The sequence below is a fragment of the Haemaphysalis longicornis genome, unplaced genomic scaffold (genome assembly GCF_048455015.1).
Source record: "Haemaphysalis longicornis isolate Haplotype H1 unplaced genomic scaffold, Haemaphysalis longicornis Haplotype H1 scaffold_4, whole genome shotgun sequence".
In the NCBI taxonomy this organism is placed as follows: Eukaryota; Metazoa; Arthropoda; class Arachnida; order Ixodida; family Ixodidae; genus Haemaphysalis; species Haemaphysalis longicornis.
Window position 1 is genome coordinate 97,640,076 of NW_027526361.1, and position 13,335 is coordinate 97,653,410.

General features: G+C 54.1%; 43 non-coding genes across 43 annotated transcripts; all 43 read left to right on the forward strand.

Annotated features, from left to right (window-relative positions):
- The first annotated feature begins 102 nt into the window (after positions 1-102).
- Positions 103-175, forward strand: Trnak-uuu (transfer RNA lysine (anticodon UUU)). Its single transcript has one exon. It is a non-coding gene; the product is annotated as a tRNA-Lys (tRNA).
- A 198-nt stretch (positions 176-373) lies between these two features.
- Trnak-uuu (transfer RNA lysine (anticodon UUU)) lies at positions 374-446 on the forward strand. Its single transcript has one exon. It is a non-coding gene; the product is annotated as a tRNA-Lys (tRNA).
- A 198-nt stretch (positions 447-644) lies between these two features.
- On the forward strand, positions 645-717 carry Trnak-uuu (transfer RNA lysine (anticodon UUU)). The gene has a single exon. It is a non-coding gene; the product is annotated as a tRNA-Lys (tRNA).
- A 198-nt stretch (positions 718-915) lies between these two features.
- On the forward strand, positions 916-988 carry Trnak-uuu (transfer RNA lysine (anticodon UUU)). The gene has a single exon. It is a non-coding gene; the product is annotated as a tRNA-Lys (tRNA).
- A 197-nt stretch (positions 989-1,185) lies between these two features.
- On the forward strand, positions 1,186-1,258 carry Trnak-uuu (transfer RNA lysine (anticodon UUU)). The gene has a single exon. It is a non-coding gene; the product is annotated as a tRNA-Lys (tRNA).
- A 602-nt stretch (positions 1,259-1,860) lies between these two features.
- On the forward strand, positions 1,861-1,933 carry Trnak-uuu (transfer RNA lysine (anticodon UUU)). Its single transcript has one exon. It is a non-coding gene; the product is annotated as a tRNA-Lys (tRNA).
- Positions 1,934-2,131: 198 nt separating this feature from the next.
- Positions 2,132-2,204, forward strand: Trnak-uuu (transfer RNA lysine (anticodon UUU)). The gene has a single exon. It is a non-coding gene; the product is annotated as a tRNA-Lys (tRNA).
- Positions 2,205-2,402: 198 nt separating this feature from the next.
- On the forward strand, positions 2,403-2,475 carry Trnak-uuu (transfer RNA lysine (anticodon UUU)). Its single transcript has one exon. It is a non-coding gene; the product is annotated as a tRNA-Lys (tRNA).
- A 198-nt stretch (positions 2,476-2,673) lies between these two features.
- Positions 2,674-2,746, forward strand: Trnak-uuu (transfer RNA lysine (anticodon UUU)). The gene has a single exon. It is a non-coding gene; the product is annotated as a tRNA-Lys (tRNA).
- Positions 2,747-2,944: 198 nt separating this feature from the next.
- Trnak-uuu (transfer RNA lysine (anticodon UUU)) lies at positions 2,945-3,017 on the forward strand. The gene has a single exon. It is a non-coding gene; the product is annotated as a tRNA-Lys (tRNA).
- Positions 3,018-3,215: 198 nt separating this feature from the next.
- On the forward strand, positions 3,216-3,288 carry Trnak-uuu (transfer RNA lysine (anticodon UUU)). The gene has a single exon. It is a non-coding gene; the product is annotated as a tRNA-Lys (tRNA).
- A 198-nt stretch (positions 3,289-3,486) lies between these two features.
- Trnak-uuu (transfer RNA lysine (anticodon UUU)) lies at positions 3,487-3,559 on the forward strand. Its single transcript has one exon. It is a non-coding gene; the product is annotated as a tRNA-Lys (tRNA).
- Positions 3,560-3,757: 198 nt separating this feature from the next.
- On the forward strand, positions 3,758-3,830 carry Trnak-uuu (transfer RNA lysine (anticodon UUU)). Its single transcript has one exon. It is a non-coding gene; the product is annotated as a tRNA-Lys (tRNA).
- A 198-nt stretch (positions 3,831-4,028) lies between these two features.
- On the forward strand, positions 4,029-4,101 carry Trnak-uuu (transfer RNA lysine (anticodon UUU)). The gene has a single exon. It is a non-coding gene; the product is annotated as a tRNA-Lys (tRNA).
- Positions 4,102-4,299: 198 nt separating this feature from the next.
- Trnak-uuu (transfer RNA lysine (anticodon UUU)) lies at positions 4,300-4,372 on the forward strand. Its single transcript has one exon. It is a non-coding gene; the product is annotated as a tRNA-Lys (tRNA).
- Positions 4,373-4,570: 198 nt separating this feature from the next.
- Positions 4,571-4,643, forward strand: Trnak-uuu (transfer RNA lysine (anticodon UUU)). Its single transcript has one exon. It is a non-coding gene; the product is annotated as a tRNA-Lys (tRNA).
- Positions 4,644-4,841: 198 nt separating this feature from the next.
- Positions 4,842-4,914, forward strand: Trnak-uuu (transfer RNA lysine (anticodon UUU)). The gene has a single exon. It is a non-coding gene; the product is annotated as a tRNA-Lys (tRNA).
- A 198-nt stretch (positions 4,915-5,112) lies between these two features.
- Trnak-uuu (transfer RNA lysine (anticodon UUU)) lies at positions 5,113-5,185 on the forward strand. Its single transcript has one exon. It is a non-coding gene; the product is annotated as a tRNA-Lys (tRNA).
- Positions 5,186-5,383: 198 nt separating this feature from the next.
- Positions 5,384-5,456, forward strand: Trnak-uuu (transfer RNA lysine (anticodon UUU)). Its single transcript has one exon. It is a non-coding gene; the product is annotated as a tRNA-Lys (tRNA).
- A 198-nt stretch (positions 5,457-5,654) lies between these two features.
- Trnak-uuu (transfer RNA lysine (anticodon UUU)) lies at positions 5,655-5,727 on the forward strand. Its single transcript has one exon. It is a non-coding gene; the product is annotated as a tRNA-Lys (tRNA).
- A 198-nt stretch (positions 5,728-5,925) lies between these two features.
- Positions 5,926-5,998, forward strand: Trnak-uuu (transfer RNA lysine (anticodon UUU)). The gene has a single exon. It is a non-coding gene; the product is annotated as a tRNA-Lys (tRNA).
- Positions 5,999-6,196: 198 nt separating this feature from the next.
- On the forward strand, positions 6,197-6,269 carry Trnak-uuu (transfer RNA lysine (anticodon UUU)). The gene has a single exon. It is a non-coding gene; the product is annotated as a tRNA-Lys (tRNA).
- Positions 6,270-6,467: 198 nt separating this feature from the next.
- Trnak-uuu (transfer RNA lysine (anticodon UUU)) lies at positions 6,468-6,540 on the forward strand. The gene has a single exon. It is a non-coding gene; the product is annotated as a tRNA-Lys (tRNA).
- A 198-nt stretch (positions 6,541-6,738) lies between these two features.
- On the forward strand, positions 6,739-6,811 carry Trnak-uuu (transfer RNA lysine (anticodon UUU)). Its single transcript has one exon. It is a non-coding gene; the product is annotated as a tRNA-Lys (tRNA).
- Positions 6,812-7,009: 198 nt separating this feature from the next.
- Positions 7,010-7,082, forward strand: Trnak-uuu (transfer RNA lysine (anticodon UUU)). Its single transcript has one exon. It is a non-coding gene; the product is annotated as a tRNA-Lys (tRNA).
- A 198-nt stretch (positions 7,083-7,280) lies between these two features.
- Positions 7,281-7,353, forward strand: Trnak-uuu (transfer RNA lysine (anticodon UUU)). Its single transcript has one exon. It is a non-coding gene; the product is annotated as a tRNA-Lys (tRNA).
- A 198-nt stretch (positions 7,354-7,551) lies between these two features.
- On the forward strand, positions 7,552-7,624 carry Trnak-uuu (transfer RNA lysine (anticodon UUU)). Its single transcript has one exon. It is a non-coding gene; the product is annotated as a tRNA-Lys (tRNA).
- Positions 7,625-7,822: 198 nt separating this feature from the next.
- Positions 7,823-7,895, forward strand: Trnak-uuu (transfer RNA lysine (anticodon UUU)). The gene has a single exon. It is a non-coding gene; the product is annotated as a tRNA-Lys (tRNA).
- Positions 7,896-8,093: 198 nt separating this feature from the next.
- Trnak-uuu (transfer RNA lysine (anticodon UUU)) lies at positions 8,094-8,166 on the forward strand. The gene has a single exon. It is a non-coding gene; the product is annotated as a tRNA-Lys (tRNA).
- Positions 8,167-8,364: 198 nt separating this feature from the next.
- Trnak-uuu (transfer RNA lysine (anticodon UUU)) lies at positions 8,365-8,437 on the forward strand. The gene has a single exon. It is a non-coding gene; the product is annotated as a tRNA-Lys (tRNA).
- A 198-nt stretch (positions 8,438-8,635) lies between these two features.
- On the forward strand, positions 8,636-8,708 carry Trnak-uuu (transfer RNA lysine (anticodon UUU)). The gene has a single exon. It is a non-coding gene; the product is annotated as a tRNA-Lys (tRNA).
- A 198-nt stretch (positions 8,709-8,906) lies between these two features.
- Trnak-uuu (transfer RNA lysine (anticodon UUU)) lies at positions 8,907-8,979 on the forward strand. The gene has a single exon. It is a non-coding gene; the product is annotated as a tRNA-Lys (tRNA).
- A 198-nt stretch (positions 8,980-9,177) lies between these two features.
- On the forward strand, positions 9,178-9,250 carry Trnak-uuu (transfer RNA lysine (anticodon UUU)). Its single transcript has one exon. It is a non-coding gene; the product is annotated as a tRNA-Lys (tRNA).
- Positions 9,251-9,448: 198 nt separating this feature from the next.
- On the forward strand, positions 9,449-9,521 carry Trnak-uuu (transfer RNA lysine (anticodon UUU)). Its single transcript has one exon. It is a non-coding gene; the product is annotated as a tRNA-Lys (tRNA).
- Positions 9,522-9,719: 198 nt separating this feature from the next.
- On the forward strand, positions 9,720-9,792 carry Trnak-uuu (transfer RNA lysine (anticodon UUU)). Its single transcript has one exon. It is a non-coding gene; the product is annotated as a tRNA-Lys (tRNA).
- Positions 9,793-9,990: 198 nt separating this feature from the next.
- Trnak-uuu (transfer RNA lysine (anticodon UUU)) lies at positions 9,991-10,063 on the forward strand. The gene has a single exon. It is a non-coding gene; the product is annotated as a tRNA-Lys (tRNA).
- A 198-nt stretch (positions 10,064-10,261) lies between these two features.
- On the forward strand, positions 10,262-10,334 carry Trnak-uuu (transfer RNA lysine (anticodon UUU)). Its single transcript has one exon. It is a non-coding gene; the product is annotated as a tRNA-Lys (tRNA).
- Positions 10,335-10,532: 198 nt separating this feature from the next.
- On the forward strand, positions 10,533-10,605 carry Trnak-uuu (transfer RNA lysine (anticodon UUU)). The gene has a single exon. It is a non-coding gene; the product is annotated as a tRNA-Lys (tRNA).
- A 198-nt stretch (positions 10,606-10,803) lies between these two features.
- On the forward strand, positions 10,804-10,876 carry Trnak-uuu (transfer RNA lysine (anticodon UUU)). Its single transcript has one exon. It is a non-coding gene; the product is annotated as a tRNA-Lys (tRNA).
- Positions 10,877-11,074: 198 nt separating this feature from the next.
- On the forward strand, positions 11,075-11,147 carry Trnak-uuu (transfer RNA lysine (anticodon UUU)). The gene has a single exon. It is a non-coding gene; the product is annotated as a tRNA-Lys (tRNA).
- A 198-nt stretch (positions 11,148-11,345) lies between these two features.
- On the forward strand, positions 11,346-11,418 carry Trnak-uuu (transfer RNA lysine (anticodon UUU)). Its single transcript has one exon. It is a non-coding gene; the product is annotated as a tRNA-Lys (tRNA).
- A 198-nt stretch (positions 11,419-11,616) lies between these two features.
- On the forward strand, positions 11,617-11,689 carry Trnak-uuu (transfer RNA lysine (anticodon UUU)). The gene has a single exon. It is a non-coding gene; the product is annotated as a tRNA-Lys (tRNA).
- Positions 11,690-11,887: 198 nt separating this feature from the next.
- Positions 11,888-11,960, forward strand: Trnak-uuu (transfer RNA lysine (anticodon UUU)). The gene has a single exon. It is a non-coding gene; the product is annotated as a tRNA-Lys (tRNA).
- The last annotated feature ends 1,375 nt before the right edge of the window (positions 11,961-13,335 follow it).

The window sequence follows — 13,335 nt, forward strand, 5'->3', positions numbered from 1 at the left end:
CGGCCAGCCGACGACTAACCCAGAATATGCAACGCCATTGCTCCGTGTAATGCGTACAGGAATTCCAGGAGCAAGAAGGCCACAGTCCGCCTACACGTATCGGCCCGGATAGCTCAGTCGGTAGAGCGTTAGGCTTTTAACCTAACGGTGCAGGGTTCGAGTCCCTGTTCGGGCGATAACATACTTTTTCTCGGTGTGGGTTTGTTTTTTAGTTAATGAGGTCCGGCAGCCGTCTGCACTACTTTTCCCGCATGGATGCACCACAGTACCTCGGCCAGCCGACGACTAACCCAGAATATGCAACGCCATTGCTCCGTGTAATGCGTACAGGAATTCCAGGAGCAAGAAGGCCACAGTCCGCCTACACGTATCGGCCCGGATAGCTCAGTCGGTAGAGCGTTAGGCTTTTAACCTAACGGTCCAGGGTTCGAGTCCCTGTTCGGGCGATAACATACTTTTTCTCGGTGTGGGTTTGTTTTTTAGTTAATGAGGTCCGGCAGCCGTCTGCACTACTTTTCCCGCATGGATGCACCACAGTACCTCGGCCAGCCGACGACTAACCCAGAATATGCAACGCCATTGCTCCGTGTAATGCGTACAGGAATTCCAGGAGCAAGAAGGCCACAGTCCGCCTACACGTATCGGCCCGGATAGCTCAGTCGGTAGAGCGTTAGGCTTTTAACCTAACGGTCCAGGGTTCGAGTCCCTGTTCGGGCGATAACATACTTTTTCTCGGTGTGGGTTTGTTTTTTAGTTAATGAGGTCCGGCAGCCGTCTGCACTACTTTTCCCGCATGGATGCACCACAGTACCTCGGCCAGCCGACGACTAACCCAGAATATGCAACGCCATTGCTCCGTGTAATGCGTACAGGAATTCCAGGAGCAAGAAGGCCACAGTCCGCCTACACGTATCGGCCCGGATAGCTCAGTCGGTAGAGCGTTAGGCTTTTAACCTAACGGTGCAGGGTTCGAGTCCCTGTTCGGGCGATAACATACTTTTTCTCGGTGTGGGTTTGTTTTTTGTTAATGAGGTCCGGCAGCCGTCTGCACTACTTTTCCCGCATGGATGCACCACAGTACCTCGGCCAGCCGACGACTAACCCAGAATATGCAACGCCATTGCTCCGTGTAATGCGTACAGGAATTCCAGAAGCAAGAAGGCCACAGTCCGCCTACACGTATCGGCCCGGATAGCTCAGTCGGTAGAGCGTTAGGCTTTTAACCTAACGGTCCAGGGTTCGAGTCCCTGTTCGGGCGATAACATACTTTTTCTCGGTGTGGGTTTGTTTTTAGTTAATGAGGTCCGGCAGCCGTCTGCACTACTTTTCCCGCATGGATGCACCACAGTACCTCGGCCAGCCGACGACTAACCCAGAATATGCAACGCCATTGCTCCGTGTAATGCGTACAGGAATTCCAGGAGCAAGAAGGCCACAGTCCGCCTACACGTATCGGCCCGGATAGCTCATCCCTCTAGACGCCTACGGAATCAGGTTTATACCCATCGACAATGACGGCGGGTTGCCGTATGATGTGGTGATGGTTTTGGCTCTGCACGGCATTTGGAAATCTCGCATGGCTATACGCCACCGCGATGTTGATGCTAAGCGTTCCAAGGAATACTTTGGAGAAACTGTTCGTTTGATTGTAGAGGTTTGGAAGACTCAGCCTGACCCCCCGGAATGGCTTCCAGTAATGGAGTCGCTGACAAACCTTAAGCAGTTTTAGCCATTTCCTGCTAGCAAAAGACTGTTAGCAGTTTTATCAGTGTATGTTACAGCCTTGTGTACCTGTTTTTCTTGCTTTGTGTGCTTGTTCTCTGTCAAAGTGTGGCAATAAAGAAAAAAAAAAAAAAAAAAGCCCGGATAGCTCAGTCGGTAGAGCGTTAGGCTTTTAACCTAACGGTCCAGGGTTCGAGTCCCTGTTCGGGCGATAACATACTTTTTCTCGGTGTGGGTTTGTTTTTTAGTTAATGAGGTCCGGCAGCCGTCTGCACTACTTTTCCCGCATGGATGCACCACAGTACCTCGGCCAGCCGACGACTAACCCAGAATATGCAACGCCATTGCTCCGTGTAATGCGTACAGGAATTCCAGGAGCAAGAAGGCCACAGTCCGCCTACACGTATCGGCCCGGATAGCTCAGTCGGTAGAGCGTTAGGCTTTTAACCTAACGGTGCAGGGTTCGAGTCCCTGTTCGGGCGATAACATACTTTTTCTCGGTGTGGGTTTGTTTTTTAGTTAATGAGGTCCGGCAGCCGTCTGCACTACCTTTCCCGCATGGATGCACCACAGTACCTCGGCCAGCCGACGACTAACCCAGAATATGCAACGCCATTGCTCCGTGTAATGCGTACAGGAATTCCAGGAGCAAGAAGGCCACAGTCCGCCTACACGTAGCGGCCCGGATAGCTCAGTCGGTAGAGCGTTAGGCTTTTAACCTAACGGTCCAGGGTTCGAGTCCCTGTTCGGGCAATAACGTACTTTTTCTCGGCGAGGGTTTGTTTTTTAGTTAATGAGATCCGGCAGCCGTCTGCACTACCTTTCCCGCATGGATGCACCACAGTACCTCGGCCAGCCGACGACTAACCCAGAATATGCAACGCCATTGCTCCGTGTAATGCGTACAGGAATTCCAGAAGCAAGAAGGCCACAGTCCGCCTACACGTATCGGCCCGGATAGCTCAGTCGGTAGAGCGTTAGGCTTTTAACCTAACGGTCCAGGGTTCGAGTCCCTGTTAGGGCGATAACATACTTTTTCTCGGTGTGGGTTTGTTTTTTAGTTAATGAGGTCCGGCAGCCGTCTGCACTACTTTTCCCGCATGGATGCACCACAGTACCTCGGCCAGCCGACGACTAACCCAGAATATGCAACGCCATTGCTCCGTGTAATGCGTACAGGAATTCCAGAAGCAAGAAGGCCACAGTCCGCCTACACGTAGCGGCCCGGATAGCTCAGTCGGTAGAGCGTTAGGCTTTTAACCTAACGGTCCAGGGTTCGAGTCCCTGTTTGGGCGATAACATACTTTTTCTCAGTGCGGGTTTGTTTTTTAGTTAATGAGGTCCGGCAGCCGTCTGCACTACCTTTCCCGCAAGGATGCACCACAGTACCTCGGCCAGCCGACGACTAACCCAGAATATGCAACGCCATTGCTCCGTGTAATGCGTACAGGAATTCCAGGAGCAAGAAGGCCACAGTCCGCCTACACGTAGCGGCCCGGATAGCTCAGTCGGTAGAGCGTTAGGCTTTTAACCTAACGGTCCAGGGTTCGAGTCTCTGTTCGGGCGATAACATACTTTTTCTCGGTGCGGGTTTGTTTTTTAGTTAATGAGGTCCGGCAGCCGTCTGCACTACCTTTCCCGCATGGATGCACCACAGTACCTCGGCCAGCCGACGATTAACCCAGAATATGCAACGCCATTGCTCCGTGTAATGCGTACAGGAATTCCAGGAGCAAGAAGGCCACAGTCTGCCTACACGTAGCGGCCCGGATAGCTCAGTCGGTAGAGCGTTAGGCTTTTAACCTAACGGTCCAGGGTTCGAGTCCCTGTTCGGGCGATAACATACTTTTTCTCGGTGCGGGTTTGTTTTTTAGTTAATGAGGTCCGGCAGCCGTCTGCACTACCTTTCCCGCATGGATGCACCACAGTACCTCGGCCAGCCGACGATTAACCCAGAATATGCAACGCCATTGCTCCGTGTAATGCGTACAGGAATTCCAGAAGCAAGAAGGCCACAGTCCGCCTACACGTAGCGGCCCGGATAGCTCAGTCGGTAGAGCGTTAGGCTTTTAACCTAACGGTCCAGGGTTCGAGTCCCTGTTCGGGCGATAACATACTTTTTCTCGGTGCGGGTTTGTTTTTTAGTTAATGAGGTCCGGCAGCCGTCTGCACTACCTTTCCCGCATGGATGCACCACAGTACCTCGGCCAGCCGACGACTAACCCAGAATATGCAACGCCATTGCTCCGTGTAATGCGTACAGGAATTCCAGGAGCAAGAAGGCCACAGTCCGCCTACACGTATCGGCCCGGATAGCTCAGTCGGTAGAGCGTTAGGCTTTTAACCTAACGGTCCAGGGTTCGAGTCCCTGTTCGGGCGATAACATACTTTTTCTCGGTGCGGGTTTGTTTTTTAGTTAATGAGGTCCGGCAGCCGTCTGCACTACCTTTCCCGCATGGATGCACCACAGTACCTCGGCCAGCCGACGACTAACCCAGAATATGCAACGCCATTGCTCCGTGTAATGCGTACAGGAATTCCAGGAGCAAGAAGGCCACAGTCCGCCTACACGTATCGGCCCGGATAGCTCAGTCGGTAGAGCGTTAGGCTTTTAACCTAACGGTCCAGGGTTCGAGTCCCTGTTCGGGCGATAACATACTTTTTCTCGGTGCGGGTTTGTTTTTTAGTTAATGAGGTCCGGCAGCCGTCTGCACTACCTTTCCCGCATGGATGCACCACAGTACCTCGGCCAGCCGACGACTAACCCAGAATATGCAACGCCATTGCTCCGTGTAATGCGTACAGGAATTCCAGGAGCAAGAAGGCCACAGTCCGCCTACACGTATCGGCCCGGATAGCTCAGTCGGTAGAGCGTTAGGCTTTTAACCTAACGGTCCAGGGTTCGAGTCCCTGTTCGGGCGATAACATACTTTTTCTCGGTGCGGGTTTGTTTTTTAGTTAATGAGGTCCGGCAGCCGTCTGCACTACCTTTCCCGCATGGATGCACCACAGTACCTCGGCCAGCCGACGACTAACCCAGAATATGCAACGCCATTGCTCCGTGTAATGCGTACAGGAATTCCAGGAGCAAGAAGGCCACAGTCCGCCTACACGTATCGGCCCGGATAGCTCAGTCGGTAGAGCGTTAGGCTTTTAACCTAACGGTCCAGGGTTCGAGTCCCTGTTCGGGCGATAACATACTTTTTCTCGGTGCGGGTTTGTTTTTTAGTTAATGAGGTCCGGCAGCCGTCTGCACTACTTTTCCCGCATGGATGCACCACAGTACCTCGGCCAGCCGACGACTAACCCAGAATATGCAACGCCATTGCTCCGTGTAATGCGTACAGGAATTCCAGGAGCAAGAAGGCCACAGTCCGCCTACACGTATCGGCCCGGATAGCTCAGTCGGTAGAGCGTTAGGCTTTTAACCTAACGGTCCAGGGTTCGAGTCCCTGTTCGGGCGATAACATACTTTTTCTCGGTGCGGGTTTGTTTTTTAGTTAATGAGGTCCGGCAGCCGTCTGCACTACCTTTCCCGCATGGATGCACCACAGTACCTCGGCCAGCCGACGACTAACCCAGAATATGCAACGCCATTGCTCCGTGTAATGCGTACAGGAATTCCAGGAGCAAGAAGGCCACAGTCCGCCTACACGTATCGGCCCGGATAGCTCAGTCGGTAGAGCGTTAGGCTTTTAACCTAACGGTCCAGGGTTCGAGTCCCTGTTCGGGCGATAACATACTTTTTCTCGGTGCGGGTTTGTTTTTTAGTTAATGAGGTCCGGCAGCCGTCTGCACTACCTTTCCCGCATGGATTCACCACAGTACCTCGGCCAGCCGACGACTAACCCAGAATATGCAACGCCATTGCTCCGTGTAATGCGTACAGGAATTCCAGAAGCAAGAAGGCCACAGTCCGCCTACACGTAGCGGCCCGGATAGCTCAGTCGGTAGAGCGTTAGGCTTTTAACCTAACGGTCCAGGGTTCGAGTCCCTGTTCGGGCGATAACATACTTTTTCTCGGTGCGGGTTTGTTTTTTAGTTAATGAGGTCCGGCAGCCGTCTGCACTACCTTTCCCGCATGGATGCACCACAGTACCTCGGCCAGCCGACGACTAACCCAGAATATGCAACGCCATTGCTCCGTGTAATGCGTACAGGAATTCCAGGAGCAAGAAGGCCACAGTCCGCCTACACGTATCGGCCCGGATAGCTCAGTCGGTAGAGCGTTAGGCTTTTAACCTAACGGTCCAGGGTTCGAGTCCCTGTTCGGGCGATAACATACTTTTTCTCGGTGCGGGTTTGTTTTTTAGTTAATGAGGTCCGGCAGCCGTCTGCACTACCTTTCCCGCATGGATGCACCACAGTACCTCGGCCAGCCGACGACTAACCCAGAATATGCAACGCCATTGCTCCGTGTAATGCGTACAGGAATTCCAGGAGCAAGAAGGCCACAGTCCGCCTACACGTATCGGCCCGGATAGCTCAGTCGGTAGAGCGTTAGGCTTTTAACCTAACGGTCCAGGGTTCGAGTCCCTGTTCGGGCGATAACATACTTTTTCTCGGTGCGGGTTTGTTTTTTAGTTAATGAGGTCCGGCAGCCGTCTGCACTACCTTTCCCGCATGGATGCACCACAGTACCTCGGCCAGCCGACGACTAACCCAGAATATGCAACGCCATTGCTCCGTGTAATGCGTACAGGAATTCCAGGAGCAAGAAGGCCACAGTCCGCCTACACGTATTGGCCCGGATAGCTCAGTCGGTAGAGCGTTAGGCTTTTAACCTAACGGTCCAGGGTTCGAGTGCCTGTTCGGGCGATAACATACTTTTTCTCGGTGCGGGTTTGTTTTTTAGTTAATGAGGTCCGGCAGCCGTCTGCACTACCTTTCCCGCATGGATGCACCACAGTACCTCGGCCAGCCGACGACTAACCCAGAATATGCAACGCCATTGCTCCGTGTAATCCGTACAGGAATTCCAGAAGCAAGAAGGCCACAGTCCGCCTACACGTAGCGGCCCGGATAGCTCAGTCGGTAGAGCGTTAGGCTTTTAACCTAACGGTCCAGGGTTCGAGTCCCTGTTCGGGCGATAACATACTTTTTCTCGGTGCGGGTTTGTTTTTTAGTTAATGAGGTCCGGCAGCCGTCTGCACTACCTTTCCCGCATGGATGCACCACAGTACCTCGGCCAGCCGACGACTAACCCAGAATATGCAACGCCATTGCTCCGTGTAATGCGTACAGGAATTCCAGGAGCAAGAAGGCCACAGTCCGCCTACACGTATCGGCCCGGATAGCTCAGTCGGTAGAGCGTTAGGCTTTTAACCTAACGGTCCAGGGTTCGAGTCCCTGTTCGGGCGATAACATACTTTTTCTCGGTGCGGGTTTGTTTTTTAGTTAATGAGGTCCGGCAGCCGTCTGCACTACCTTTCCCGCATGGATGCACCACAGTACCTCGGCCAGCCGACGACTAACCCAGAATATGCAACGCCATTGCTCCGTGTAATGCGTACAGGAATTCCAGAAGCAAGAAGGCCACAGTCCGCCTACACGTAGCGGCCCGGATAGCTCAGTCGGTAGAGCGTTAGGCTTTTAACCTAACGGTCCAGGGTTCGAGTCCCTGTTCGGGCGATAACATACTTTTTCTCGGTGCGGGTTTGTTTTTTAGTTAATGAGGTCCGGCAGCCGTCTGCACTACCTTTCCCGCATGGATGCACCACAGTACCTCGGCCAGCCGACGACTAACCCAGAATATGCAACGCCTTTGCTCCGTGTAATGCGTACAGGAATTCCAGGAGCAAGAAGGCCACAGTCCGCCTACACGTATCGGCCCGGATAGCTCAGTCGGTAGAGCGTTAGGCTTTTAACCTAACGGTCCAGGGTTCGAGTCCCTGTTCGGGCGATAACATACTTTTTCTCGGTGCGGGTTTGTTTTTTAGTTAATGAGGTCCGGCAGCCGTCTGCACTACCTTTCCCGCATGGATGCACCACAGTACCTCGGCCAGCCGACGACTAACCCAGAATATGCAACGCCATTGCTCCGTGTAATGCGTACAGGAATTCCAGGAGCAAGAAGGCCACAGTCCGCCTACACGTATCGGCCCGGATAGCTCAGTCGGTAGAGCGTTAGGCTTTTAACCTAACGGTCCAGGGTTCGAGTCCCTGTTCGGGCAATAACATACTTTTTCTCGGTGCGGGTTTGTTTTTTAGTTAATGAGGTCCGGCAGCCGTCTGCACTACCTTTCCCGCATGGATGCACCACAGTACCTCGGCCAGCCGACGACTAACCCAGAATATGCAACGCCATTGCTCCGTGTAATGCGTACAGGAATTCCAGGAGCAAGAAGGCCACAGTCCGCCTACACGTATCGGCCCGGATAGCTCAGTCGGTAGAGCGTTAGGCTTTTAACCTAACGGTCCAGGGTTCGAGTCCCTGTTCGGGCGATAACATACTTTTTCTCGGTGCGGGTTTGTTTTTTAGTTAATGAGGTCCGGCAGCCGTCTGCACTACCTTTCCCGCATGGATGCACCACAGTACCTCGGCCAGCCGACGACTAACCCAGAATATGCAACGCCATTGCTCCGTGTAATGCGTACAGGAATTCCAGGAGCAAGAAGGCCACAGTCCGCCTACACGTATCGGCCCGGATAGCTCAGTCGGTAGAGCGTTAGGCTTTTAACCTAACGGTCCAGGGTTCGAGTCCCTGTTCGGGCGATAACATACTTTTTCTCGGTGCGGGTTTGTTTTTTAGTTAATGAGGTCCGGCAGCCGTCTGCACTACCTTTCCCGCATGGATGCACCACAGTACCTCGGCCAGCCGACGACTAACCCAGAATATGCAACGCCATTGCTCCGTGTAATGCGTACAGGAATTCCAGGAGCAAGAAGGCCACAGTCCGCCTACACGTAGCGGCCCGGATAGCTCAGTCGGTAGAGCGTTAGGCTTTTAACCTAACGGTCCAGGGTTCAAGTCCCTGTTCGGGCAATAACATACTTTTTCTCGGCGAGGGTTTGTTTTTTAGTTAATGAGGTCCGGCAGCCGTCTGCACTACCTTTCCCGCATGGATGCACCACAGTACCTCGGCCAGCCGACGACTAACCCAGAATATGCAACGCCATTGCTCCGTGTAATGCGTACAGGAATTCCAGGAGCAAGAAGGCCACAGTCCGCCTACACGCAGCGGCCCGGATAGCTCAGTCGGTAGAGCGTTAGGCTTTTAACCTAACGGTCCAGGGTTCAAGTCCCTGTTCGGGCAATAACATACTTTTTCTCGGCGAGGGTTTGTTTTTTAGTTAATGAGGTCCGGCAGCCGTCTGCACTACCTTTCCCGCATGGATGCACCACAGTACCTCGGCCAGCCGACGACTAACCCAGAATATGCAACGCCATTGCTCCGTGTAATGCGTACAGGAATTCCAGGAGCAAGAAGGCCACAGTCCGCCTACACGTAGCGGCCCGGATAGCTCAGTCGGTAGAGCGTTAGGCTTTTAACCTAACGGTCCAGGGTTCAAGTCCCTGTTCGGGCAATAACATACTTTTTCTCGGTGCGGGTTTGTTTTTTAGTTAATGAGGTCCAGCAGCCGTCTGCACTACCTTTCCCGCATGGATGCACCACAGTACCTCGGCCAGCCGACGACTAACCCAGAATATGCAACGCCATTGCTCCGTGTAATGCGTACAGGAATTCCAGGAGCAAGAAGGCCACAGTCCGCCTACACGTAGCGGCCCGGATAGCTCAGTCGGTAGAGCGTTAGGCTTTTAACCTAACGGTCCAGGGTTCAAGTCCCTGTTCGGGCAATAACATACTTTTTCTCGGTGCGGGTTTGTTTTTTAGTTAATGAGGTCCGGCAGCCGTCTGCACTACCTTTCCCGCATGGATGCACCACAGTACCTCGGCCAGCCGACGACTAACCCAGAATATGCAACGCCATTGCTCCGTGTAATGCGTACAGGAATTCCAGGAGCAAGAAGGCCACAGTCCGCCTACACGTAGCGGCCCGGATAGCTCAGTCGGTAGAGCGTTAGGCTTTTAACCTAACGGTCCAGGGTTCAAGTCCCTGTTCGGGCAATAACATACTTTTTCTCGGTGCGGGTTTGTTTTTTAGTTAATGAGGTCCGGCAGCCGTCTGCACTACCTTTCCCGCATGGATGCACCACAGTACCTCGGCCAGCCGACGACTAACCCAAAATATGCAACGCCATTGCTCCGTGTAATGCGTACAGGAATTCCAGGAGCAAGAAGGCCACAGTCCGCCTACACGTAGCGGCCCGGATAGCTCAGTCGGTAGAGCGTTAGGCTTTTAACCTAACGGTCCAGGGTTCAAGTCCCTGTTCGGGCAATAACATACTTTTTCTCGGCGAGGGTTTGTTTTTTAGTTAATGAGGTCCGGCAGCCGTCTGCACTACCTTTCCCGCATGGATGCACCACAGTACCTCGGCCAGCCGACGACTAACCCAGAATATGCAACGCCATTGCTCCGTGTAATGCGTACAGGAATTCCAGGAGCAAGAAGGCCACAGTCCGCCTACACGCAGCGGCCCGGATAGCTCAGTCGGTAGAGCGTTAGGCTTTTAACCTAACGGTCCAGGGTTCAAGTCCCTGTTCGGGCAATAACATACTTTTTCTCGGCGAGGGTTTGTTTTTTAGTTAATGAGGTCCGGCAGCCGTCTGCACTACCTTTCCCGCATGGATGCACCACAGTACCTCGGCCAGCCGACGACTAACCCAGAATATGCAACGCCATTGCTCCGTGTAATGCGTACAGGAATTCCAGGAGCAAGAAGGCCACAGTCCGCCTACACGTAGCGGCCCGGATAGCTCAGTCGGTAGAGCGTTAGGCTTTTAACCTAACGGTCCAGGGTTCAAGTCCCTGTTCGGGCAATAACATACTTTTTCTCGGCGAGGGTTTGTTTTTTAGTTAATGAGGTCCGGCAGCCGTCTGCACTACCTTTCCCGCATGGATGCACCACAGTACCTCGGCCAGCCGACGACTAACCTAGAATATGCAACGCCTTTGCTCCGTGTAATGCGTACAGGAATTCCAGGAGCAAGAAGGCCACAGTCCGCCTACACGTAGCGGCCCGGATAGCTCAGTCGGTAGAGCGTTAGGCTTTTAACCTAACGGTCCAGGGTTCAAGTCCCTGTTCGGGCAATAACATACTTTTTCTCGGTGCGGGTTTGTTTTTTAGTTAATGAGGTCCGGCAGCCGTCTGCACTACCTTTCCCGCATGGATGCACCACAGTACCTCGGCCAGCCGACGACTAACCCAGAATATGCAACGCCATTGCTCCGTGTAATGCGTACAGGAATTCCAGGAGCAAGAAGGCCACAGTCCGCCTACACGTAGCGGCCCGGATAGCTCAGTCGGTAGAGCGTTAGGCTTTTAACCTAACGGTCCAGGGTTCAAGTCCCTGTTCGGGCAATAACATACTTTTTCTCGGCGAGGGTTTGTTTTTTAGTTAATGAGGTCCGGCAGCCGTCTGCACTACCTTTCCCGCATGGATGCACCACAGTACCTCGGCCAGCCGACGACTAACCCAGAATATGCAACGCCATTGCTCCGTGTAATGCGTACAGGAATTCCAGGAGCAAGAAGGCCACAGTCCGCCTACACGTAGCGGCCCGGATAGCTCAGTCGGTAGCGCGTTAGGCTTTTAACCTAACGGTCCAGGGTTCAAGTCCCTGTTCGGGCAATAACATACTTTTTCTCGGCGAGGGTTTGTTTTTTAGTTAATGAGGTCCGGCAGCCGTCTGCACTACCTTTCCCGCATGGATGCACCACAGTACCTCGGCCAGCCGACGACTAACCCAGAATATGCAACGCCTTTGCTCCGTGTAATGCGTACAGGAATTCCAGGAGCAAGAAGGCCACAGTCCGCCTACACGTAGCGGCCCGGATAGCTCAGTCGGTAGAGCGTTAGGCTTTTAACCTAACGGTCCAGGGTTCAAGTCCCTGTTCGGGCAATAACATACTTTTTCTCGGCGAGGGTTTGTTTTTTAGTTAATGAGGTCCGGCAGCCGTCTGCACTACCTTTCCCGCATGGATGCACCACAGTACCTCGGCCAGCCGACGACTAACCCAGAATATGCAACGCCATTGCTCCGTGTAATGCGTACAGGAATTCCAGGAGCAAGAAGGCCACAGTCCGCCTACACGTAGCGGCCCGGATAGCTCAGTCGGTAGAGCGTTAGGCTTTTAACCTAACGGTCCAGGGTTCAAGTCCCTGTTCGGGCAATAACATACTTTTTCTCGGCGAGGGTTTGTTTTTTAGTTAATGAGGTCCGGCAGCCGTCTGCACTACCTTTCCCGCATGGATGCACCACAGTACCTCGGCCAGCCGATGACTAACCCAGAATATGCAACGCCATTGCTCCGTGTAATGCGTACAGGAATTCCAGGAGCAAGAAGGCCACAGTCCGCCTACACCTAGCGGCCCGGATAGCTCAGTGGATTCTGCTTCCGGCCGCTGCGCAGTGCGGACGCAGGATGACGAGCTCCGTTCAAGGGGCGGTTTTGGCGGGCCCATCGGCTCGCGGTACTAGGTCTTCTGTTTTTGACAACTCTGCAAACCAAGAATATCAAGTTATTCTTCCTCATTTGCCATCCGGACCATCTGTTCTCAACACCATTTTTCTGCACGCGGACGTGAAAGCCAGGCCATACAAGGTGGAGGATTTCCGCGACCCGCTGGTGCGTCTGAATTTGCTGCCCGAGGTTGTGGCCTTGGGCGCATATCAGATGAACCACCTGTGGGCCGTGACGTTCAAGGACGCCGAGGCAGCTGCGAAGCTGGTTGCCGCCTCCGAACTTCAAGTGAAGGGGCGGAGGTGCCTGATCTTTGATCCGCGGAGCCAGGACGTACGCCTAAAGCTTCACTGGGTGCTCCACAACGTCCCCGACGACGAAGTGCGAGGCGCCCTGGCGCTTTACGGGAAGGTCACCGAAGTGACCCGTGACCGCTGGCGTGTGCCGGGCTGCACTTCGCAGCTCTCGACGACACGCCTGGTCACCCTACGACTCAAGTCGGGCGTCACCGTAGACGACATCCCGCACCAGCTACGGATCGCCGGTGAGCAGGCCCTTGTCGTGGTGCCCGGACGGGTACCGCTTTGTTTGCGCTGCCACCGGAGTGGCCACATTCGTCGGGAGTGCCGCGTCCCACGGTGCGGGCGGTGCCGCCGCTACGGCCACAGCGACAGCGAGTGCGTCCGCACTTACGCGAACGTTGCCGGACCAGGGGACGACGACCACAAGTCCGAGTACGTGATGGACGCCGAAGACGCGGAGAGCGCTTCGAAGGGCAAGGAAGAGGAAGGGGACGCGATGAAGGAGGCAACGCCCCCTGAACCTGCAGCCGCCGTGGCACCGAGCGCCGAACCACCTGCCGTAGGAGAAACGCCCACCGAAGTCCCGGACATTCAGGGCAACCAAAACGCCACGGACGGTGCGGGCGTGACCGAAGCACCACTCCTGGCGTCGGAGGGAGAAAAAAGCAGGGAAGAAGAAGAAGTTGAGATGACAGGTGTCCTTGCTGGCTCTTCAAAGCGTACAAGGGATTATGTCGAGGGAAAACAGGCCAGCACCGCCGAGCCGAGCGGTGACGAACCCC